At 37.9% G+C, this 25,732-nt stretch overlaps 1 protein-coding gene across 12 annotated transcripts in view; it reads left to right on the top strand.

Annotated features, from left to right (window-relative positions):
- The window catches only part of Hr78 (Hormone-receptor-like in 78), a 240,782-nt gene that overhangs the window by 93,695 nt on the left and 121,355 nt on the right, over positions 1 to 25,732 (top strand). The window contains exon 4 of one of the 12 annotated variants that reach the window (XM_081762708.1): positions 15,673 to 15,740. The exons of 9 other annotated variants lie outside the window; for them this stretch is intronic. The gene's annotated coding sequence lies outside the window, so the exon portion shown is untranslated. Of the gene's footprint in view, positions 1 to 15,672; positions 15,809 to 25,732 lie in introns of all 12 variants that reach the window. 2 more of the 12 variants (XM_081762707.1, XM_081762706.1) reach the window with 2 other exon arrangements.

The following is a 25,732-nucleotide window of genomic DNA, read 5'->3' as shown; positions in this document are numbered from 1 at the left end:
CTAATGGACTGGGAGGTGTGGAGAAGATTGAAACAGCGCTTCCCTTCTGCAAAATTAAGGCCATACACGGGTCTTACACTGGGTGCATTTGCTGGGAAGGAAAGTTTTTCAGTTCAAGGGGTTCAAAATTTCAATCTTAATATTCAAGACCATATTTTTGAAATAGCTATTTTTGTTATTAAGTACTTGCGAACGGATTTAATCTTGGGTTGCCCATTCTTAGATAAGTTCCATTGTATCATCGACCGTGAAAAGAAAGAAATTCGTATGAAAGATAGTCTCGGGAATGCAGTTACTGTTTCAACTGATAAACCAAATGTAATGTTAGTGGGAATACCGGAAAGAGAGATTGCAATCGGTGAGTCAGGGCGGCCAGTGATGGATCAGCCCATGCTTGACCCCAGGTTTATCTGTCAAGCTGCTTGTGCAGTGACATCTCTCAATGGGGGAGAGGTTAACAGGGACGATCAGCTGGATCCATTCCTGAACGCCGAATGCAATGTCTCTCCACAAGACATCGACACTTACATTACTACTCGGGATGACTTACCACCACCAATTAGATCAGATCTCCGTAAACTATTATTACAGTACAGATCTCTCTTCTCCGAGTACCCACGTCGTGTTAATGCGCCTCCATACAAAATTCAACTAAAAGATAACGAACCAGTTGTAGGACCTTGCTATTCTGTCCCACAAGCAATGCAACCCGAGTTTGAGGCCGAATTAAATAAATGGTTACGGTTAGGAATTGCTATAGAACAGATGTCCCCATACAGAAATCCTATTCATGTTGTCAGAAAGGCCTCTGGGGGCGTACGTCCCGTTTTGGACCTCAGGGCTACCAACTCAAAAATTATTTCTCCACAAGCACAGGTTGAACCAATAGACGATTTATTACATCGTGTTTCACAAGCCACTTGGTTCTCATCTTTTGATGCGTCTAGTGCCTATTATGGGATCAGTTTACACAAAGAATCATATCAATGTACTAGCTTTGTGTATAAAGGAAGGCAATATTGCCTTACCGTTTTGCCACAGGGATTGAAGAGCAGTCCTGCTGTTTTTCAATCTGTTATGACTAAATTTTTCAACGACTCAACTCGTTCTTTTGTAGTTTTATACCTTGATGATGTTATGGTAAAATCGGTCACGGAAGAAGAACACTTATCTCATTTAGAAAGAACCTTTGAAATTTTCAAGAGGGCAAATTTTTCCTTAAATTTTCAAAAATGTAAGTTCTTCGCACGGGAGATAAAATTTTTAGGTCATATCATTAGTGGCAAAACGATAAGAGTCGACCCTAAATTAAACGAACCCATTCGTTGTTTTCCGGTTCCGAAATCAAAGAAGGCATTACAAAAGTTCCTAGGCCTCATAGGGTGGAGGAGAAAGTTCGTACCAAACTTTTCTGGACTTACCGCTAAATTATATCAACTACTAAAAAAGGATCAAAAATTCACATGGAACGATGAAACATTGGAAACTTTCCATAAGTTAAAAGAGCTTATTAGCAATCCGCCTGCTCTAAGTCAGCCAGATTTCTCCCTGCCATTTCACATACACAGTGATGCGTGTATGGAAAATCTGGCTGGCTATCTTGCACAATATCCAGCAGGTCAAGAAGATCCTAATGTCATCGGATATGCTAGTCGACGGGTAAAGCCTTACGAATTGTCTCTGTCGATCTCTCAGTTGGAACTACTGTCCGTTCTGTTCCTATGTGAGCACTTTGAACAACATATTATGGGTCGTATCACGCATGTTCATACCGACAATGCAGCAGTTACTCATGCTTTCACTCAGAAGAACCTTGAACCAAGAACCACCAGGATCCTACTTAAATTACAGAAATTTGATTTAACATTTCAGCACTGTCCAGGCCGCGAGAACAATATCGCCGATACACTTAGTAGGTACCCGCCTGAGGTATTGCTTGAACCCGAAACCCATTATGTGCATTTCCTAACGAAAACACAATATGCTGACATTGATTTAAATCATATCAAGAAAAATCAAGAAACTGATGAATTATGTCAAACGTTCTTAAGGCAATTTGAAAATAGTGGTAATCAGAATAGAATCGCAATGCATTGTGGGTTAATGTACATAAAACCGTTGCGAGTTCAAAAATGGCTTTTAGTAATACCTCAGGCTTGTATTCGCCAAATTATCAGTATTGTTCACTCCACAGGTCATTTTGGAGTTCAAAAATGTTATCTCTTTTGTCGCGCAATCTTTTATTGGAAAAATCAAAAAGCTACCATAAAAAATTTCATCCGAAACTGTATCCAATGTGCGGAAACAAAGTTCGCAAACCGAACCATAGCTCAGCAAGAATATCACATAAGAGCAAATGTACCCCATGAGACTCTGGGGGTGGACCTTATTGGGAAATTACCACCTAGCCAGGGATACTATTATATTTTATCATTAATAGATATTTACTCTCGTTTTGTTACTTTTCTTCCGCTCAGAAAAGCTCATACCAAAGAAATAATAACGGTACTAGAGAGAAGATATTTTCACCTTTTACCATATCCTCAAGAATTCTTAAGCGACAGGGGCCCACAGTTCCAGTCCAAACTGTGGCAGGATTTCTGTGCTAAGTATAAAATTAAACACAAGAAAACAGCTAGCTATTCTCCTCAGGGTAACAGCATAACAGAGCGCAGCCATAAAGAGCTCAATAGGTTAGTTCGGTTATGGTGTAATGAAGATCAAACCACCTGGTATAGATATCTTGTAAAAATACAGGACCTTCTTAATAATTCTTATTGCTCAAGTATTGGTTGCACGCCGGCGGAACGCTTTCTGAGTTACTCTGCTGTTGACAATTACCGGAAGGTGTTCCCATGGCCAAAACAATTAGATTCCGTTGAAAATAGGTTTAAATTTACGGAGATAGATATAAATTCACGAAATTCTAGTAAACGGTCAACACATTCTGTTACTCTGGAAGAAGGTCAACTAGTAATGCTGAAATTACACAACTTATCGTCAATAATAAAGCAGGAATCCGCCAAATGGATGAAAATTTTCACTGGCCCGTTTATCGTGAAAAAATTATTAAAAAACTGCGCTGTTTTGTATAATCTCAAAGGTGAAAGTATCGGAACTCACAATTTTCGAAATTTAAAGATTTTCAATTGTACAGAAGATAAACGTAGTGAATTACTTGCGCAATACCCCAAGTAGATATAATACACTGTCCTAGAGTGACTGGTAACGTTTGAATGGGATGAATGAGTGTGTTAACTTAACAAGCATCATTAGTTAGTATTCCCAATTAGCAAAATTTTGTTATTCTAACAAAATTTTGTTAATGGGCCGGGGAAAACTGTAATGTACCATTACAGTTGAAAGTAATGGTAATTTTTTTTTTACGCACCCTGTACCTAGTAAATTTTTTTTAATTCAATTTCGGTTTAGTTACACAATTTATTTACTCTCTCTACTTCGAATTAAATATAATGAACCCAAAGGTTTCGTTAGTAACCATATTCCCACTGTATAATATATTTATTTATATTTTGATTAAGTGTAAAACCCATTTTCGGATATATAACTTGAATAGTTACAAGGTTTACCATTCTGACGTCATACCGAAACATAGTTCCGTTATTGGATATAAATTTTCTTAATTTCAGACCAATGTAAAATTTAGTCAGGTACCTAATCTTTCCCTCACCCCCTCTCACTAGTCCATAGTCACTTTCAGATCCGGTTATATCTGGATTTGCCAAATTTCTATTTGCTTTGTAATTTCCGCGGCTAAAGTTTTCGTTCTGATTGGAGGAATTCTCCTACCTCTGGCTTTTTCGGCGCAATGTTATCAGAACAATCGAAGACACCTTACAAGGAGCAGCTTGTGAATTCTGTGCTACATATTTTTCGGGAAGAATTCCAATTTCCAAGGACAACTAAGGTAACATATAATGTAATTCAATAGTTAAAGATTTACAACGGAATAGGAGCCCGGAAAATCCACAAATTTTGGTAAAGAAGTTGAAATTCAGTGAAATAACAAATTCCAGTTCTGTTTACTAGGAAGCCATGTTTGCTGCCTATCGAGAATAGACAACAGTGAAAGAGTGACTTTACTTTTTTTTTATTTCAAACTCAAGTAGGGATTAGGGAAATTACGACCTGTTTGGTGCATGTTGTTCGTGTATTAAGTAAAAGTGACTTTCTATTATTTATTCAGTAATCGCATGTACGTAGGTTTGATGGTTGTAAAGTGAATAATCATAATGGCAGCTTAAGTTAGCTTAAAAGGGCTCCTATCCCCTTTTCCAAATTGAACCAGTTCTAGCGGGGGAATGGGTTAGTTATTGTTCGTTTTAGGGCCTTTTCCCCTTTCAGGGGAAGGGTCCCTCCATAAACCTCGTTAAGGTGCCCCCAGGGCATCAATTTTTGGCAATCATTATGTAAACAATTGGTCAGGTCAATTAGACCTAGTGTTACCTTTCTCATTTTTGACCCCCTTTAAATTAAATAGAGCCGACTGTATATATCGACGAGGGAGTAATGTATTTTAAATCTAATGTGTTAGGTTATTTTCGTCAACATGCATGTAACTAAATGGTGCATGTTTAGTTTAGTTAGTTGTCTTTATGTATAGTACTAACAGTGGTGTATGTAGTTAGTAGTTTTGTGTGAGTGTGTGAATTTTCGATTTGGACAGTGTATAAATATGCTTTAATTTAGTACCATTTTTCTAACATAAATAAACCAGAGTAAATATTAAATTTCTGATTAATGAGTACAAGTATACATTTCAGTACACGGTAAATTATGCCTCCACTACAGCGCCATAGCGTCAGTTTTCGGTAGTCAATTGTTTGTTGACAGTACGACATCGCAGGACTTAGTGATTTAGATTGTTTGATTTTGGACAGTTATTCTCAAATTACTTCCCGTGGACATGGTTTTCGGTTCGGATGAGTATACCTTCGTATAAAATAGCATGAGATCTTACTGTACTGAAAATTTCAGCTTGCTAGGTCCAGTAGTTAATGAATAATCCGCTGAAATAAAGAACACCTATTTTCTTAATAGAAGTAAAGCCCATATGCTGTTACTGTTTGTTTGAAAATGTAGTATTAAATTCTCTTTTCCCGTGGCTGTAGAAAATTCCATTGTTGCTTCAGTTTTATCAACAAATCAGAAATAGATTAATCGTTGACAATTTAACTTTCCGTAAATACATGTATGATATTTTTTTTTAAACCTGCGAGGTAAATACAATTTGGGTGCTTCGAAATAAAGAGTACGTGGTTCGATGAATGTGATCGTGTGGTGGTTTGAGCGTGATAGATTGTGATAGTTATATATATATATATATTTATTACTGCATAATGTAAATATGTGTATGGCCTGCGTGTAAAATGTATGAAATAGGGTGTTTATAAAATATTACTTCGTGCGAAAATTAGTAGATAATGAATGAATGTAATGATATGCTAATAATATGATATATAATATGAACGAGATGACGACCCCTATATTTAAATGGATAGGCCTAGTGAATTTTATATAGTGAAAATATGAATATGTTTACGAAGAAAAAAAAAAAATCTCTCGCGTTTTGACTTCCACACCAGTGCATTCATCCAACCGAGTTTGCTACTTGGATAGTAAATTATAGTTGGGAATTGTGTGTTACTTTGCATTTATGTACCTCCTAACAACAGCCCCAGATCTTAAGCCTTTCAATAGATAGAGTAGCATCATGTGGGAATTACTTCTAAAGGATGACAGAAAATGATAATTAAGAAAACCAACTGCTATATCCTGTGATCATCGAAAAGTACAGGTTTTGGTCATTTGTACCTTTAACATTCATAGCCTCTCCGAGATTTTTTTTTTTTTGTTGCTTACCTTATTTATTTATTGTGCAGTGTTCATATAACTCAGTTCGGACTATCCGATTAAATTAACTGCTACTAAATTAATATTTATGTTATAGCGTACCCGGATGTCGACCCCTAGTCCCTTTAGGTATTTTCATTTCTTTTCTTAGTTTAATTAGATGAGGGAAATTAACGACATCCCAGACCGTGGCGTGTCTGCGCAGGGTAGCTATCGGTGATGTTTTGGTTATTGAAATCACCGATCCAAAATTCAGTTTATTTAATTTTTTTTTATTTTGGCAAATTCTCGTTAGGGATATCTTAGCTATTACTTTAATTTCATTACTATTCTGGAATCTTCTAGTTTCCAAGTGGTCGGATGATTTTTTTTTTCTTTTGAAATTCTAAATTAAGACTCTACTCCAACCTTCCGGACGATTTCCGGGACCCTGTTGGTTTGGGCCGGATACGGTTACTAGATAATAATTTTACAAGCAATAACTTGTGAAGTTATTATTTACAAGACACAGACTTGCTCCTTGGCAGCAGGGCGCTCCTTGAGTCTACGTATTTGAGTAGACCACCCTTTTGGCATTTTAATAATATTTTGGCTAAGGATTTGTTGAGAGTGAAATTCGACTTCTGTCTTTGTAGCGTTAGTTATTTCTCACTTAAGTCTTTGGCGCCCCTATTCTTCGTCTTCTTTCTTTTCTATCTCTCTCTCTGTCTTCATTACTTAGAGATTTTTTTTTTCAAATTTTTCAACCTTGCCCCCCCCCCCCCCGGTTTCTGAAACTCATAAAACATACAATATTCATTTCACTTATTTCGATCGTATGTACTAACTGAGACATCGAGGGATGCAATTCGTGGAGGTATTGCAGCACAACTCAGGACCATTTTCGCGATATTTAATCCACCACGGGAGAAATTGACGAGAAGGTACACTATGCTTTTAGATTCCTAGAAACCTTTGTTATTCATTGATCATACAACTTATATCAATTGATTACTGATTTCTGGTTTTTATTTCTATTGATTGGTCATATAGTGTGTATGTATTAATAGTTTGGGCCCACTAGTTTCGAATAACATTGATTTTTTTTTTCCTGTATATACATCTATATATGTACTTACATAGTGTTAACAGTTACGTGCCTGCTATATTTGTTGCATTTTCCACCTCTTATGTCAACTCATTAAATAACACCAGCTATTTTCTTTTTGTATATATACGCGGATCTTTAGTAAATTGAAAATGATTATTGATTATCGGGTTTATTCATATGAAATACAATGTTGCAACCTTATGAAGGAAAAAAGTGAATTTTGATAGTCAGGGTTTTTGTTTTGTCTTTGAGCCAAATAAATATAAATATTTATAAAATATGAATACTTGTCGAATATGAACGGTGATGTAGAATTTAAACGTCGATGAAATATTAAGATAGATATTAAAGTGAAATTTATTGTATTGATTAATATGAATATATATATATATATATATATATATACGAGTATGTATGTAATGGGCTCGATATTTACCCTGGTCTTGTTAGGTTGCCATAGATTTTTGACACCCGGTATTAACTAACTATTTGTGATATATAGTATTCCCGCGTAAATTGTCATAAATTACTTTTTGTTGAGTTGTTATTAATTTTTGTAACTATTAAAGTGGAATATAATGTTAACTACTGCATGTGAATAAAACAAGTAGCGGGTCGTAAGATAAATAAGAATAACCCTAATCCTTACCCAAATTTACTTTGCGAGTGAAATTAGCAACCTACGAAACAGTGCGCCCCTCCAACGAATCTTTCCATCAGTAAACCATGAAACAAATCCTTCCCCTGCGATCGGAAACCAAACTATTCAATATTTAGAATCTTTTGACTACAAGATCTATACTAGGAAAAAAATTAGTGATCTTAAATTCAACGAACTGAAATCTGTTTAATAAGTTAATGTGAATACCGGAATATGGAAATACGTTCCCAATATCTGTGACTGGATTTGATAAATTTTCTTTAATATTAACAAACTTTGAAATTTTAGATCAAGTGCGTCGAGTGACGAAATGAGAAATATAGATATACATATATGTGATATGAAGCAATTAGTTGTCTATAGTTAAAACAAAAACAATTGAATACTCTCATGGACACAAACCACAGTGCGTAAAAAGAGAGTTGGAAAAAGAAGCTATTATCGACGTAAAAACAAAGACTCATAAAACTGTCGATATGTCTCCTATTGAGACAAAGACTCAATAAAATATTACTAAAGTGTTTTTTTTTTTTTTTGAATGATTAACCAATTATTTTTTCTCTTCTGCCTGCAACGATATGTATTCATTGCACTGAATTTTAAATATATCTTGACCCTTGAAGTTTTTTTTTCTTCTTCTTTTTTCTTGTTTCGTCTTTGGTTTAATTCTTTTTCATGTAATTCAACTTTTAATATATATATATAAAAGGGAAATGTGTTATTTGATCTTGTTGCAAGTAGCGAATTTCTGTGTATGTTTATGAAACATTCTTTTCATGTATTAAATTTTTTTCTGTTATGTCAAACTAAATCTTCTTCTATTGAAATGTAATAAATGTCTATAGCATTGTAGTTAGGTTAGTTTAATTCAACCAAATACAACCCGAAGTATACATTGTCCTGTATGAATGTGTGTGTGAGTGAAATGTAGGTTTAGTATTAAGTGCACCAATTATCTTGTCATACATATGTGACTTATTATAATTATTGGTAGTTATCAATTGAACTCATTGAATGTTAATACTAACTTAAGTTGGCTCTATGAAGGAAGTAAAAAGGACTGAAGTAGCCTGAACGAATGATCATCATGAGAGAACTGTGAAAGTCAAAATCTTCGACACATATGTGATACTCTGATTTTTTTTTTCTTTCCTGCGGTCATTTCTAACATGCCATCAACTTCGTCGTTCATTTTTCAAATATTGAATATTAGTCTAAAACTTCTGGAAATATTGAATAAACGGTAAAATTAAACTTTCTCATCTATCTCCGAGCTAGATTGGGATAATTCGGTAGTTGGGGTCAAATGGATCTAGATCGGGGATGTATGAGTTAACATGTGTCTACCTTTGATCACCCTAGTACCAGACATTCACCCAATAGCTATTGGAAATGATCACAATTAGATAATTATTCACTTTCCTTTACCATATTCCTCAAAATATCCAGTAACAGTTTTCCTCTTTATCACTCTTTCCTCTTCTATCTTCCTCTTCCTTTCTTCATCTTCTTCTTCTATTTTTAATAAAACTGAAAGGGGGGTCGTGACTGGGAATTCTATATGTAATAAACACGGTCATGTATTTATTTATTTTATTTTATTTTCTTTAGAAGTCCGATAAAAGGTTTTCTCTTTTCGATCGAACCTAGTATGTTCGAAATTAAGAAATTAAGAAATGGAAATTATATTCCAATATAATTAGGTATAAGCTGGTAGCTTCATGAACATCCCCACCAGGGGTGAAGGGTTCCCACTCACGACTTATTCTGTGCATCACATTTGTTGCAGCTTCCTTTTTCCTCAATCAGTTTTAGATTGACGAGCGGTGACAGGATTCGTTGTTATGGCAACAGTGGTTGCTGTGGCAACGGCCCCCTTTTTCCAGTTTTAAGCTCCTTGGAGACTGGTTTGGGACCCAGTGATGCACCCAACCACTACTACGCGTTCAGCTGCACCCTCATAGGAAAAACTCAGCGGAGGGCTGCTATCCCTCGGCTGCTAAGGCCCTGACAAGACCACCATCCACAGGTTGCTGAACCCGCTGGATCATAACCTGCCCTTAAAATCATGTGCCCCATATCCTCCCCTTGATGTTACACTAAAGCCGAGGAATTTGATCCTGCACACGTGCTCAAGGGGTTCGATGTTAGCCATCTTATTGCGCTTCACCAGCTCCCCGCGACGACGGATGAAGCTCCGCCGATATGATCGGGGTACCACGCCTGTCACTACGTGCAGGCATAATTAGGGCATTTGCCACGTCTTGCCCTACCTGTCCTGACGATTCGAATTCCGTGGGTCCTGCCACAGTTATGGATAATATAGGCGGCTGCCTCACTAAGTCTACAGCTGACCCGGCAGTCACTAGATATCCCATGTCTCCGAGACCCACGTGAAGTTCGAACCCTACTAGGCAAACAGTTGACTCTCGTATGAAGAATATTCACATAGTCCTTACCGGAAAGACTTAATGCACCAAAGTGAGGTGGCAGATGACGCACCAGTCCGAGAACTTTCCTGGAGCTCATATCCGTCGGTAGAACTCTATAGCTTTAGAGCCATCTGTTTCCTAATTTACGATTATCACTCACGCCCTCGCCTATAGCCTCGGCTCGGCCACTTGCCCACTTAATCTCCCTCTGAATGGAAGGAGAGAAAGGCATCACGAAAACCTCGAGCTGTAAGTTTTGGATCTTGCTGAATCGCCTTAGCACAGGAATGGGTAACCTCAAAGAGGCGATACGAAGTCCACCTTCTCTTATCGGTGCATGAAAGCCTTGGAGACATTATGAAACAAGCGAAGCGAACGCACTTGATCAAGTGTTTGAAGGCGGTCTGTCGCTGTACGATCCAACACCAGCACTTGGTAAAATATCGGCAACAGGTATTGGATCAGCAACAGTATCCGCTGCTGCGGTTTAAATGACGCCTTCCTGCGATGTTCCAGATAAAGCGCCAAAGAAGCCTTAGTCGCCTGTTGTCCCCTAGACGTAAATTGCACTTCTAAATAACACCAGTGTAAGGTAACTGCGGTCTGGGGAAAAGGGTCGGATCCCACGTGAAACCGTAGCTCCGTCATGATTCTTCCCCTTTCTGTCTGGCATCATTGAGAACACGAAACTCTTCTTAAGGTTGAGCCTAAAGCCATTCTTTCTAAGCATCTCCACTGTGATGTCAAGCAGCAGCTGCATGCCTGGTGCAGTAGAAGAAATAATCTGCAAAGGCTAGGGAGTTCACCCTTGCAGATGTGCTGAGATCAAAACCGACCTCGGTTGGTGGAGCACGTAACACGCTGTCGATCGATTACCAGATTAAAAAGCAGTGGAGAGAGGGGGTCGCCCTGTCGAACACCTCGATTCACCAGTACAGTTTCAGAGGCCTTCCCAATTTCCAAGATGGCCTGAGAGTTGGTGTACATCGCATCGACGTGATCCACAAAAGGAAGCGGAGCGCCAATACGTTCAACAGCGGCAAGGATGGCATACTTCGACACAGTCAAAGGCCTTGGAGACGTCCAGTGTTGCAAGATGACATTGCCGTAAACGCTGGTTCGCAGTAGAGTTCACTGTGTCCAGGACTGAGACGTTCTCCAGGATGCCATTGACAGGCAAGAATGTCCGTTGCCGACTACCGAATACTGGGACCTTGACTAGCCGGGCTGCTAGTATCTTATAAAACTGCCTGGTAATAACAGACCCGATGGAAATTGGTCTGTAATTGGACGGCGCCAAAGGTTGCTCTGTCTTTGGAATGAAGACCGTCCGTGATAATCGTAGGTGCTCAGGCAGGGTGCCAACCAAGAGGAACACATTGTACAACTTCAGGCGGAATCGGACTGGAATTTCTAAAAGCCCATTAACAGTCAAACCGTCAAGTCAATGCCCACTACCACGATTAAGCTGAGCTCCAGTAACTTCCTCGCCAGTTACGGGAAGGGGGCTCTCGGAAGGAATCTGCTCCTCAGAATAAGGAACCTATTCCTTACCGAAAAAGGCCGCGCCAAAAACAAAAAAAAAAATACCCTTATGGCGTCCGGAGATGGGCGCCTTGAGAGGTCTTCGGGGCCGTCCAACACCTCCTTAGCGGCCAGGTGTCTTCACTCTCGAAAGAGCTTCTGGACGCGGGCGTACTCCTGCCTGCGTTGTTTTCTCTTGGACAGGACTTGGTCAGGAGGATTGTCACTGCAGCCAAAGTTCGACAGAGACCTGAGCGACCAAAATGTGGCTTTATGATAGGAAAGTTTAGGCAAAACTTCCTCATCGCCCACGGCCGACTCTATGATGGCATTGGGGGGCGCGGTGGCTCAGTGGTAGAGCGTTCACCTCTGGTGCTAGGGGTCCCGGGTTCGATCCCAGCCCCCGCCAAGTGAACTTTGTGGTGGACAAACACCGTGCTCGTGGGTTTTCTCGGGGTTCTCCCGTTTCCTCCCACTTTCTTCATTCCACCATTTCACTCATCTCTCATCATCACCGTCTCCTTTAGCCTAACCGGCATAACCGTGGGACGTAAAACTCAAAGATTTCATTTTTTTTCTATGATGGCATTGAGTCGACGCTCGTGATACTTCTCTAAATCGGGTTGCTGCGCCTGGGTATACTGCCCAAGCAGCCCTCTTAACTTCCCCTTGACCACTTTCTTCCAACCAAGAGAATCCCCCACCTAACGGGCTGGAGCTGCTGGACCGGATGTAGGCACCATCATCGCCAGAGACTACTTCATCCCCAGAAGGGACTGGAGATTTCCTAGGTGCGGCATCAGGGCCCAGCTGGGAACCCTCGATAGGTTCTTCCAAGACAGCGGGTAGACCTATGAAATCAGGCACCTCTATCTGGAGGGGGTTTCCTCGCTCACCTGAGGACGGGCTGCTTCAGGGGCCGTTGAGAGCATCTCGCGGACAAGCCGTTGGTAGGCCTGTGACTTGCGATGGTTCTTGTTGGAATCAAACTAGCGCCCTGAAATGACTTCAGCCAAGCCCTGATTAAGAAACCGCCATCCAGTCCGGATGAGGCGTACCTCCTCCCGAGCCATCAACCGTTCCTCCTCTGATGTCCATCTAGCTTTGACACGGTCAATGTCAACTCGCCTAAGAGTGTCATAGTTATTCCCGGGATTTACCGGGCGCATCCACCACTAATAAGTCTAAGGCGAGGCTCAGGCCGTCAGGTGGCCTACCACCTTCACCAATAATAAGTGGTTGGTGACAGCCCGGGCGTCGTTAAACGCCGGCGTCTACACTAATGATAAGGTACATAAAGACGACGCTTAGTGGCTATGGCCTGCTCTATCACCGGCTACTGCTCCTTGTCTGAAGTCCTCTATCTTACGGCGACTGTCCACCGAAGCTCAAGTTATTGTTTCACGGAAAACAAAGCTAATCATTGACCGTGTGTTTTGATGGAATCTCTCCGATCTGCTGCCGTATTACGGTCGACTACATTTTCTTACCGGAGACCAAATTTCTGTCGTAATGTTCACTGCAAGTTGAATTCACAGATCGCTTCGTGATCGCGCCTCATAACGTGGCCTTTCAGCTGATTGTATAGTGTGTCCCAAAAGTAGGTACACAGTACCGTAGATCAGCTCATTGTATTTTATATCATTTCTTATTGTTATCCATTAGGTAGACTTAGTTTCTTTATTTTTTGCTCTTAGTGTGCTTTTATTTACATCTTAAACTCGGAAGAGCCTAAACAAACCCATAAACAAGAATGTTATACTTGATCAATGGAGGAGTGTATACCTACTTTTGGGCCACCCTGTAGAAATCGATTGAGCTGTTCCACTCAGCTTCCAGAGAGTGGGAGTTATTCCCGCCTTCTTGTGCCCACACAGCTTTCGTTTCCATTAGGGGTATCCCACCCCAAGGTGTGTCAACATATTATGCAACATCTGTTTTTTTCCTGTAGCTTCTATCATCCGGAAGTGTTCACAACCTTGCATTTGTTTACAGTTCCTGTTTTCTTGTTTTTTCTTTTTTTTTTTCATTCAATTAGTTAATAATGAATTAACTGATTGGTTCAGGTTCAAGGATAATTCCGCATGACTAGAAACTCGTTATGTTGGGCTTTTCTTGCATCTTTTCTCTACAACCTTCTTTTCTTTTCTCGTTTGCTTTCCTTTTAACGATGGGGAGAGAGAAAATATTTGCATAGTTCTGGCTACTCTTCGAATTAAATAATAGCACTGAATTTGTTGCTTCTCTAATACATTATTCTGTTCTTAGCTGGTGTTTCAATTAAGTTCAGTGGCACTACTTCATTTCTCTTAGGTGTTCACAACATAATTCATCATCTTGGCATGTATTTGCAGAATGTTTCATTTGTATTATGTGTCCACCTCTCATGGTGTCGATTGTTGTTGCATACTTGTTAGATATCATTTCTTACATTACATATTTATTTTCCTTCAGCTGCAATTGCTGTCTGCACTAGTTCATGATACCAACAAGTTAAGCACCAGTTGACAAGGGTTTGACTTTAAGCACCGAACATTCACTGCAAATGTTTCTCACTTCTGCATGCTATGCCGATCATATACTGCAATGGTTTACTGAAGTTCTACAAGTATATTTGATGTTTCGCTGTTCTATAGGGCAACGTCCACATCTTTTCACTGGGTTTTATTATTTCTCTCCATAACAGTGGCACTGTTTCCATCACTAGCTTCGTGTCTTCGTCTGATATCGGAGAAAAACAGATTGCATTTCTATGTGGGGGTATATTGGCGAGATTGTGTGTTTTTTTTTTTTTACCCCTTTTTGTACGCTGTGCACCTTTTATCACATGCCAAGATAACTGTATTTTATCAGAGTATACTTCTTACAATTCGTGTCATTTAGGTCCTGAAGCCAATTTTCTCAAAATGATTTATCAGTTATATTTTCTTGGTTTATAATTTGACTAAATGTAGCATATATGCTGAGGCCTTTGTCGAAGTCTTAAGGCTTTTTAAAGTCTTGTGAGCTCTAATTTGTAAACATATATTGACTAAGTTAAATCATTACATCTGTATTAAGGTAAGTTGTACTAAAGCCTGTTTCATGGAATCGATAATATAGATGCTACATTTGAGATATACAATAGTATTTAAGGGTGTTAAATTTTCATTTTCTTAACGATCAAGTATACATTACGAGATAAATTTTGGTTCTTTTCTGCTTATGACCTATTAGGATTACAATTATATCGTTGATATTAGAAATATATTGAAGAAAAATTCTACTTAAAAACTGCTGTTGTCTTCGTTTTATCGTTGAGGTTAAGAAAAGTTTTTTATTCATGTGTGCCGTTTGGATCTGCCTTGTTTTTAGTGCTTATTATATTCCAAGTGGAGCATGTTCACAGAAATAGTTGCTGCAGTGTTTTGATTTTTAATTGGTTTGCTCCTATCATTGATAGTGCTAAAGTAATGAGTCTACTGTGATTTTTTTTTTTTTTAAATTACAGACAACAGGTAGTAAACAGTAATAAAAATGGAAATTGAATAAGCTCAGTCCAGGAAGAAGCAGATGATGGTGGAATTGATAAACGTAGCTATAAGCTATTTTAATATGTTGAAAGAAAATTACAGTATAATTTGGTTTAAATGTTTGTTTTTTGTTGATTCTTTCAATTTTGATTTTCTTAAAACATTCATGATAATTTTATATTTGAAGATTACTTTTATTTTCTTTTGGCAGAGTTTGTGTAGAAATGTTGTTTTCGGCTCGTAACCTGAATCTTATTATTTTATTTACTATTGGAAATATTTATCACTTGTAAAATTTAGGTTCATTTTGTGTGTATATTTTCCTGTTTGGATTTGGTTTTCATGTGGCATTTATTGAATTACTGGACTTGAATATTTGTTTTATCACTTCTTGTACATCTATATGTTTTGAAACCTATCGTGAGGTAGTTATCTGTATAGTATCTTCCTGAATGACAACATTGAAAGAGGAATTGGATTGTGAAGTTTTTGCCCTGCTGTAGTGTGCAAAAGAAAAATTAGAAGCAGTTGTGCACTGCACAGGTACTAAACTTCCATTTTTCTGCCTTTTGTTTTTAGGTTTGCTTCCGTGGATTTGGATGTGCATACCATACATCACACTAGGGACATCTGTACTGGAGAGAGATGTGAGCCATCATTAGTAATATATGTATGATCATATACCTTGATAAGTGCTTTTCGTCATTTATATTAGGTTTGTCTGCCAGTTGATTGTGACATTTAGTTAGGAATGATTTGTAAACTTATTTTGTTTCACTCGTTTGTGTTTATTTTGCATGCTTAAAATTCTCTTGTGGTTTTTGGAATCATCTTCTAACTTATTTTTCTTTAGAAACCTAAGTTTCTACCACAGTCATTATTCCACTCTTCCTCGTTCTGGGAAGTCTTAATTAGATTACAAGGGTAGCATGGGAAATAACTGATTATGCATGTAGTGGCATGTTGAGGCTATGTTAAAGAGAAATCGGTGAATAAATGATGGTACTGGTTTGTGCTAAAATTTTACTTGGTTTGTTAAGGCACATGCACTGGGAAGAAGGATTATTTTACTTGGTATCAGATATTGAATAGTAACTACTGGAAGATAATCTCAAAATTACATTAAAATATGTATCTTGAAGTGCTGCCGAAGATTGAAGACCTGCGTTCACTTGTTCTATGGTGTTATTGAATCTATTGGGCCAGAAGATAATGTTCATTGAGGTGATGTACTTTACAGTTATGGATCGGCGTACGCACACACCTTAGTTTTGAAGGTCCGGGTCGGATGTTTTGATAATTACCAAAGTTTAAATATTTCTTTGGTCATAAAACCCTATAAATGATAATACATATTTTACTTTAAAACAAAATGAGAGGCTTCTAGCCACGACTGTAATTTCTATTGAGAAAATCCCATCCACCTCTCTTTGAAAAGGGCCGTACTGTTTTTGCATTAATGGAAATAAAAGAATAATTTAGAAAGCAAAGGGATTGATACTTGTTTAAGTCCAAGTACAACAGTATCCTCGTATAGATGTTAGAATAGTTTTAAACAGTGGTGAGTGTTTTAACAAAACTGTTCATTTAAACAACAAAATTGTATGAACGTTGCCTCTATATAGTTTCGCAGCAGCCCACTGGTTTTCGTGTGCCAGGGAAAACAACAGTGTATGGCCTAGATGCAGAAGAGTCCACAATTTCTAGGTGGCATATTATGGGGCCAATTTGTCACACCACCACTGTAAATCCAGATGTTTAAGCTGCTATTATCACTGGGATAGTTTCTATTGTTGGTGAAGTTGAATGCTGGTGTTAGTTCCAACAAGACGAGGCGAAACTCTATATTTCGAACACGACGAGCATGGAGATTCGCCAGTTCTTCCAGGGAGACTGATATCAAAAGGTTGTGCTTCCTGGTACACACGAGTTTCGTCAAGCTAACGTTTATTTGTGCGGTTATCTGAAGAACACGATATACCACAGCAACTCCATGATGCTCCAAAATTTGCGGTACAATATAATCGGATCCGTGTATGACAGTCCAGCTAACTCGTTGGAAAAATGTGCAACCAACATGTCACCAGGCCAGTATGTGCATTAATGTAAGATTAATGTAGCACACTTTAAACATCTTTTTTAAAGGCAATGTAAGGTCTTTGCAACTGAAATGAAATAAAATATATTTCATGAAAAATATAGGTGTATGAGGTTGGCGCAACTGAAATGTCCACTACGACGTCTGGTGGGAAACAGCTCTTTAACACAACATACGGATAGCCTAAGGCTACGCGTGTAACGTCGCAACCTCTGTACACGTCCAGCAATCAGACCGGGGTACCTAGTCAAAAGGCAGTGTATTGTTGAAGTGCACCATAGAGAACACACAATTGAGTGAAATCTTCCTATACGAATTCAAGCTGGGACATTCTGCGCAACAAGCCGCAAGAAATATTAACGATATATTTGGGCCAGATATGGCAAATGAAGGCAATATTTGCAATTGGTTCGTCAAATTTCGTTCCGGTGACAGCATTGCAAAATCAGCCACGTGGACACTGACCAACATCATATTTAGATGAGGTTTCCTAGGAATACTGTGGAAGCTGACCGTTGGAAAAGTTTTTGTGTCAATTGCAGACGAGTTGGGCATACTCTGGCGTTCGGTAGCTCCGTCCAATCGGTAAGGTGAAAAAGTTTTGACTCGAGTGCCACATGAGGTTGATATTGGCCAACAAGAATCGCCGTCTGGAATGCAGTCCTCTGAATGTAAGGAATAATCGAGTTTTTTTTTTCATCTGACTTTCACAATTAATGAAAAATGGATCAAAATCTAGGACTGTTTCCAAAATTCCTAGATGATGTTGCTGGTATAGTGGTCTGTGGTTTGAATGATCCACAATGTCTTTCTCCGTCGAGGCAAAACCATCAATGTAGATCGTTATACTGCTGAACTCAAATGAAATGCAGCGTAATTTTGCCAGCAAGCCTCCAGAAATATTCATAAGGCATGGTGTTATGTTGCACGACAAATATACACACGTTAATGTCGCTTAAAGGACGGTATAAACTTTCCATGAGTTGCAGTATGGAACCCTTCCTCATCCGATGTATTTTTCTGATCCCTCCAACCGACTTCCGCTTCTTCCGGAATCTCGAGTTCTTGGAAGGGAAGACCTCGCTGATTAGTCGGGCACTAATTTTGTTAACCATATACGGTAGTTCTAATTTATTTGTGCTTTGGAGATAACGCACTTGGGTTGGACATTTCATTCGGACTAACATAATACAATGTTATGCATCACTGACTATATCTGAATAATTTGAGTTCAGAGGTCGGAGACATTTGAATCTCACTGTATTAACGTATTCCACCATTGATACTTCCCGTGACTGTAATGTAAGTTAGAACTCCGTCGTTGCTAAATGAGTTAGCTTTCTCGTCTTTAATGCGGGGGACCCGAGGTGGATTTCCGATAGAATATTGTTGTTCGAATCACACGTTGAGCTGTACATCCACGTCTGGTATAGCTTTGGTACTGGAAACACGTTAAACTGCGAAAAAAAGTAATTGATTCATGAAGTACAGTCATGTTCAAAAGAATCTGTACTTTCATAAATCTTGTAGATAAAGATAAATGGAATTGTGTGAAACAAAACTATATTGTTTTCATCTTTCAGACCCATATTATACACCTGAGTATTAAATTGACTTCAGTTACTGATACAACAATTTCTAAAGGAATAGTGCATTAAAATGAGGAAAAGTCTGTGAAAGGCTTCAAAATATGCCAAAAGTCAGGGAAATTGCTATGTTTCACGGAACAGTCAGCTTTTTAACTGGCTGGAGAAGATATGACAAATCTCAAAGAATCAAGACAGATTCAAAACATTGATTAGACAATTATCTGTAGAAATAAATAAGCCTGAGGAGTGCCGAAAAGTATTAAAGCTTTACCAAACCTGTGAGAAATACAAATGATACAGAAGAAAAAAATAATAGAGTTTGTTAGTTGTAGATTATCAAGGAGATAGGCCAAATTCTGTTTTTGAGTGTCTTCAGAATGGCGAAATATTAAAGATATGTTATCATTCTTATTTTATTCCAAATACAGGAAGTTTGACTCATAAATATTTGCGATAAGAAAGAAAACAAAACGTTTTAGGGTTATGTAGATGGTGGAGATCGATCAACAAAACTAATTTTTCTTCTAACCGTAAATAATAGTTTTCGCAGTGTCAATGGAAAATTAGACTTTGGATGATTATCAGCCTTAGACCTCTAAAGGATCTGACGATATTACATTGACAGTTTTTGCCATGGGGGTGAATGATGATATATAAAAGTAATTGTAAATGTCCGATATTAATGTCCAGTCCCTTGTTTTCCCAGTCGCTGAGATGAATAGTGGGACTTCTAATGCCGTGTAAGAGCTTGGCATGGGGGTGGGAAGTGCGGAACATTACGGATTTTTGTAATTACACTTTCATGGAAATGGGAGTGGGGGTTGAAATACTTTCTATAATTCTGCTCTCCCCGTGCGAAGAAATGGCATTTCAGCTGGTTCGGAATATATCAAAGAATAACCTTTCAGTAATATATTGATTCTGAGTTTTGTCCTTTAATGAAACTTCGTTCAGATATTGTTGCATAATTTTCACATTAAAATTATGCAAACTATTTACACAGCAATTTAATATATTTTTGTAGTGCTGTAGAAAGAAATTAAAATTGATGCCATGTATATTTTTCTAGATTTTTTTGTTTGATTTGTGAATGTACTAAACCATCATCCTCGTACACACTTTCTTCCTTCCTCATATTGAAAAAATTAGGAATCAGTAATGGGAGTAAACAGTGAATTGTCTTCGGAGGTCCTTTATTATAGTCTCGGGGCTGACATCACTTCTGTGTGTAAGTCATTTTACTGAGGAAATTATTACTAGAATAATATTTTTGCATATATAAGGGAGAAAATAAACTTGGTTGTGTGTTCCCCCCCCCCCCCCAACTCTTTTGTAATAGCGGTGTGAACATGGCAGTTGCACGAAATTTCTTATAAATCTTTAAAATTTTATAATTTGTGAATGAATCAAGATAAAAACATCGTGTTTGCGTCATATCATTGGAAATAAGTGCCAAATTATGTTCATAAATAGATAAATTATGCATTTGCTTCCCGTGGGTAAAAACGGTATCGCAAATAACAGAAAATAAATAAATTAATTAATTAATAGCTATCAAAGAGATGAAGAAAGATGTCCAAATAAACATGAAAGCCTAATAGAGCTCTTAAACGGTATCAAAAACCTTGCTTTATCTTAAAAAATAAGCTAAATATTCTACGTAGTGCAAAATGTACCGGCTCATGACCTAGTAAGGTTCCTCTTGCTGACACTGAGCCAGGTTTCGAATGGAAGTTACATATCTTATATTTCGTCACATTTTCATCAAAAACTGAAGATATATATATTTGTTTCATCTAGCTTTTTATATTCGGTGGTTTTATTTAGTGCAGTATTCTATCATATGCGCTGTGATTTCTGTTGCTAAACAAATCAATTTAGGGTAAATGCGACAGTAGTCGACCGAATTTGACAACTATCTACTTTGAAACTTTGCTAGTGCTGACTGGTTTATTACAAAAGAAAAAAAGTATATGCATTTTATAGAGTGCAATATTCTACAAAAATACAATGGGCGAAACGTTGAGTAAAATTCTTCTAATGTTGTTTTAAATTTAAATTTTGTGAAAAATACTAAAACGTATAGTGCTCGACCACACAAAATCAGTGGTCGACCTGTGTTTGTTACAGTAGTCGACCACTAAAAGTATAAGACAGTTATATGCCTAAAATATGAAAGATATGCATAACACTTCACAATATTTTACAAAACTGTTGTTTAAAACATCTTTCTTGTATATTGTCCCTTCTAATAAACTAGTATAGTGCAAAGAACTGTAATACTAATGCTAGTAATACGTTTGCTTACATCCTACTACAGTTCAACAGAAATTCTTCATCACTGGAGTCACTTTGTCCGTAAAAGCATCGAGGACACTGAAATTCTTCATAAGTGTGTGCAGTTGGTGCTTCTAAATCAGGATAAAATGCTCGGTGTATTTTGGGAATGCATACAAAATGTATTTTTCCGGAACATTGGTTACACGTAACACTTTAACGGATTATTCAATTCAGTGTCAACGTACTGTTCACATTGCATACACTCAACTTTTCCATTTGCAGCATCATCTCGAACATTATTTGTGCTTCTGCTTTTCTCCCTATTTGTTGGCACAATTTCGCACAGGTCGGTTACACTGAAAGAAGTCCCAATGGTATTTGTTAGGCCTATGTTATTTTGAATTACATTTTCGTCGTTGTCTTTCACGTCCTCGACAAAACGTTTTGCACTGTCTTCAACTTCATTTTGGTTACTTTTGTCTCGGTTCAAAGTAGACGTTCCTTCCAAAGTAACTGGCTTTCTTTTAGATTTTTTCTTTTTCTTTGTTTCCGTAGATCTTCTTTTACGCTCTTCTTTCTCTCCTGTAAGACTTTAGCTTTCTCTTTCTCTGAGTAGTACTTTATCCATTCAGAAGAAGACACGGCGAAAGGAAGTTTCTCTAATCTTCTGTTGCTATTCTTCCTCGCTAATGTTGCTTCGCCTGGCCACCACAAATGACCTTGAAAAGAACTTGATGTAGGGCTAGATTGAAGTGTACAAGTCTGAGGAAGATTTTCAACTTGACTAGTACTTTGGTCACTAGCGTCAACTTCAAATAATTCAGGCGTAGCACTTTGGAATGTATTTTCTTTTGTAGATTCCATTCCTCCCGTACACAAACTATCGGGTCTGTTTTCAACACCTTTTTGCCAAAGTTTACGCCACAGTGTAAATATAGCGAGTTCGTGATCAGAAACGTTCGTTTCTTCACAAGATTCCACTAGTTTTTGAAACTTTTTTGTCAAATCCAACCCAAGATAGTTCACAACCTCGCACAGGTCGGTTACACTGAAAGAAGTCCCAATGGTATTTGTTAGGCCTATGTTATTTTGAATTACATTTTCGTCGTTGTCTTTCACGTCCTCGACAAAACGTTTTGCACTGTCTTCAACTTCATTTTGGTTACTTTTGTCTCGGTTCAAAGTAGACGTTCCTTCCAAAGTAACTGGCTTTCTTTTAGATTTTTTCTTTTCCTTTGTTTCCGTAGATCTTCTTTTGCGCTCTTCTTTCTTTCTCTCCTGTAAGACTTTAGCGGAAAATGGCATATATTTCTCATTAATAATTGTAGATTTACTTCTATCTTCAGAAACACTACTGAGCAAGGAATCATTGTTTCTTGATTTGAAACACTTCGTATAATCAACGTTATTGGGCTCAAATGGGAAAAGTCCGCATTTTTTGAAGACATTTTTTATGACTTCTGGTGTTGCTCTACGTGGTATTACTTCCGAGAGAAGTGGACAAAAATATTGTTTAGATAGGACCTGGTTAGGATTCTGCCCTTGCCATTCATGAACAATTCGTTTCCACTCAGTTTTCAAGCCTCTGAAAACTCCCACATCAGCAGGTTGCAATATGTGTGTAGCATTAGGGTAAAGGGCATACAAGATAATACCGTTATCCGAGCAGAACTGGCTTGTGTGAAGAGTTAAGTGTGTCTTATGCCCATCAACAAAAAACAAGACGGGAAACATGGTTTGTTGTTTTTTTAACCATGGTAGAAGTAAATTTGCAACATACTCGTAAAAAGTTTCAGACTTCATCCATCCAGAATCGGATAGACCTAAGCCCCATCCTGCCGGAACCGACTCCACGATGTTTTTAGGAGGATTTACATATGGAAATACAACCATCGTTGGTAAAGTTTTTCCATCAGCGGTAAAACCAGCGAGTACTGTGATAGTATCTTTTTCTGAACCTGGTGCAATTTCGTAAAGATTTTTCCATCCTTTAGGGCCTAATACAACTCCACTCTTTGGACACATTTGGAAGTTCGTTTCGTCAACATTTAGTATACGTGTAGGATCTCTAAGTATGTTTACACATCCTGATTCAGTCAGATAATCTTTCAGTTCACTAAACCAGTTTCTTATTCCTGTTTCAGATACACACGCACGCGCTTTCGACACTACCTCAGGCGATCTCTCAGACAGTTCGGGATGTCTTTTCAAAAACGCATTATACCAACCAACACCAGGACGCCCGTTTTTGAAAGGGGATGGCCTAGGCCTACCACCAGAAGTAATAAGTTTTTGCACCGCGTTTAGAAGATCATCCTTTTTTCTAGGAAACCCTAATTTCGCCACAGCAATCAACCAATCTGCAAGTTGTTTCTCTTCTTTCTCTGACAATATAGTTGAGGGACCCATTTTTCTTCCTTCTGGACGCCTGCTGTGTAATTTATCTAAAAGTGTTGTTCTTGGCACACCAAACGTACTAGAGGCTTTCCGCGCACTCATTCCCTTCGACCTTACGGCTTCCAAAGCATTCTTCATAGCATCTTCAGTGTAGTTAAACAAACGTTTCTTGTTGACTGGAGCCATGGGAGCTTTGACTTAGACCGTTTTCCCTGAAAACAAGAGAGAGATTGTTTTAGGTCTTCGGTCATGATAAGAATGGTAAGTACAATTACACAGCAAGAAAATTATTAGTGTCTGTACACACCATTCGATTTTTATCGTACGCGAATTGTCGTACTACAAGGTTATCCTACATTGATTTAAATAAGGTTGTCCCCATTTATTGGATTACGATTCGGAATCGAATGCAACTAACAAAGTAATTACTAGATCTGGCTTATTAAATGTAATTTGTGTGAGTCATACGACAAAACTCTAATGGTGTGTACAATCACTTAGGGGAAACAGGCAAGCGAACACAATGAAAAATTGAATATTTTTTTCCTGCCTAAAGAAATAGAGCGAATTTTGAGCCTAACACTTAACACTTTTGAACTCAGTTAGGAGCTATGATTGATCAAACCTAAACTGCATATCGGCTTAAAGTTGGCTACGTTAGAGAGTATTGCCCCTAATTTAAATGAATGGAAAGGTAGGGCCTATCATAAAAATGATGGGTATGAACTAAGCTACAACATAATTTAATGAAGTTTTTATCGCTAAAAATACTTTTAATCTCACTACTTTCCAAGTTTCTACACTAAATTGCCTTTTTTTTCCTAAAATAAATAATTAAATAAAGACAAAGTGTTCAATGAAACGCCTAACGAGACAATTCATGCCGATAACCAGTAACAATTGATGATTAGGAAATTATTTAGCACTATTTTTCAAACCAGAATTTCAATAATTAGGTCAAATACAGTAGTCGACCACGAAGATACAGAAGTCGACCACCCTAGGTCGACTACTGTTTTCATTCAAAAGTTAACAATATTTCATACTTTATATGCTTTATTATTTCTTTCGCGAAACCTTGAGGCAAGAATCGTATCAATATTTAATGGCTATCGGAAAACACAGTAGTCGACCAGGGTGGTCGACTTCAAAATATGCATTCACATCGTCCATACAGTAGTCGACTCCCCCCTAATATACATAACGGAAAATGTTTTAACAATAAAACTTTAATTAATACAATGTTTAATGATTATATATTCCCGCATCAGAAATTCAAGTTGATCAGTTTATTTTAATGTAATAAAATTAAAGCTTGCTTACCTGTTGGCAAGATGCTCAAAAAATATCTTGTTATTGTGTTCTCCAGCTAAAATTGCATACGACTTCACGAACAATCACATTCCCGCCAAATCGCAAGAACAGTAATCCTACACAAAAAACTGATTAATCACAATACTTGGGTGCGTTCGAAAATGCAGTGCTAGATACTGAGCGGTAATAAATAGTGATCTTACGAGTAATTCTTTTTAGGGTGGACGATTACTATAGGTAGGTCGACTATAGTCGCAACCACCCTAGTTAAGCGGAATTTTGCAATACAGTTTGTCCTTTGCAACACTCCTGCATTTACAGAATAAGTAGCATTCCATTTCTGATTTCGAACATGAACAGGCACTAGTTGTGCCTTTTAGACAATTACATGGTTTAGTTAATCATGTACAAAAGTATTTAATAGTTTTGTAGGCATAATAGCTCCGTCCACTTGAATCTGACTCTAGGGGGTCCAAACGGTATATTGACATATGCATATGGAATAAAAATTTCTTTTCAAATGGTCAAGAGCGCTGGCGATTTTAGGACAGAAATTTTTAAACACATTTTTTCGATGCTTATATAGTCATAGGCTCAGCATGTCAATCTTCTTACAATTCATATCTTTCTGTAGCAACATAACAAGAAATCCTTCAACACACTTTAACACTTCTGCAGATGATTCTGAAGTTTTTCAAATATGCCTAGAGTTGCAATATAAAGCTGCTTTTTCTGTACCAGATGTACGAATGTAGTCAACACCAGACGAAGCGTTAGCACAGGGTAGAACAAAACGATGTTCCTGCCCTTAAAAGCTTGCTGTGTAATAAATAGGAGCTATTTTTGTCGAGTTCTCAACACCGGCACGTATCCATATTTCCTTTATATCCTGTTTTGGAGTTTACCAAAATGAAACAAACATGCTGCATTGTCAGTGTCAGATATGACAAGCACCATTTTC

The sequence above is a fragment of the Thermobia domestica genome, chromosome 6, assembly GCF_964235325.1.
Source record: "Thermobia domestica chromosome 6, izTheDome1.hap1.1, whole genome shotgun sequence".
Taxonomy (NCBI): domain Eukaryota; kingdom Metazoa; phylum Arthropoda; class Insecta; order Zygentoma; family Lepismatidae; genus Thermobia; species Thermobia domestica.
This window is presented reverse-complemented; position numbering and strand designations above follow the sequence as displayed.